Source organism: Pteropus alecto, unplaced genomic scaffold (assembly GCF_000325575.1).
Source record: "Pteropus alecto unplaced genomic scaffold, ASM32557v1 scaffold25, whole genome shotgun sequence".
NCBI classification, from domain to species: Eukaryota; Metazoa; Chordata; class Mammalia; order Chiroptera; family Pteropodidae; genus Pteropus; species Pteropus alecto.
Genome location: NW_006441955.1, coordinates 37,238,680 through 37,239,773, shown reverse-complemented (window position 1 = coordinate 37,239,773; position 1,094 = coordinate 37,238,680). Strand labels below are relative to the sequence as shown.

At 43.9% G+C, this 1,094-nt stretch overlaps 1 pseudogene; it reads right to left on the bottom strand.

Moving 5' to 3' along the window:
• Positions 1-279: 279 nt before the first annotated feature.
• On the bottom strand, positions 280-398 carry LOC112486026 (annotated as a pseudogene).
• Positions 399-1,094: the final 696 nt, after the last annotated feature.

The window sequence follows — 1,094 nt, the reverse complement described above, 5'->3', positions numbered from 1 at the left end:
TGGCAGAGGAAGGCATTCTGGGTTTGTGGAGAGAGTCTGGTGTGGTGGGAAGGATTTTGGCTCTGAAGTCAAACAGATGTAGATTCTTGTCTTGGCTACATCTTCTATTGGACATGGCACTTAGCCTTTCTGAACCCCACTTTCTTCAACCGCGAAATGAGGTTAATCGAACTTCTTTTTTTTTTTTAATTTTTTTAGGCACGGCAACCCTTGGTTGACCTCACAGATTGTGAGGACCGTGTCAGCTTACAATCCCTTATTTTTAAAAAAAAATTTTTTTGCATACAGCACCTGGTTTTCCTACGTGGTCTCCCATCCAAGTGCTAACCAGGCCCGACCCTGCTTAGCTTCCGCGATCAGACCGAATCGGGCTTGTTCAGAGTAGCATGCCCGTAGACTGATCATACTTCTTAACATCCCATTCTTGTGAGGGTGAAAATGTGTTCAACAAACCCATGGTGCCTACCACAGCACAGACAGATAGTCAATAAATATTAAAACGTTTACCCCTTCTCTCTCCCCTGACTCGTGTTGCTTAATTGCTATTGAAATTTCAATAAATTAAGGTAGGGATCCACAATCCCCGGGCCATGGACTGGTACCGGGTCCATGGCCTGTTAGGAATCGGGCTGCGAAGCAAGAGGTGAGTAAAGAACAAGCGAATGAAGCTTCAGCTCTATTTGCAGCTGCTCCCCAGCACTAGCATCACCGCCTCAGCTCCACCTCAGATCATCAGGCATTAGATTCTCATAGGAGCACCGATCCCTGGTGCCAAAAATGTTGGGGACCACTGACATAAGAGATCTTAATATTGAAATGTGAAACCTGGAAAATACTATTTTTTATAGAGACAGAAGTAAATCAAGTTAATCTTTTTTGGCATTGCTATTTAGACATTTTATACATATCGTCACTGATGGGAGAAGAGATATGGAAATGCAACTGGGGCCTTCACCCTCAATATTCATTAACTTGGGCTATGAACTTTGGCTTCAGATGTTGTTATCGCCCTCATAACACACCAACTCAAACACCATACAGGCCAGGGAGCAGCCTTGGTGTTATCAAATTATCTTCCCAAGGTGCAAAACTCT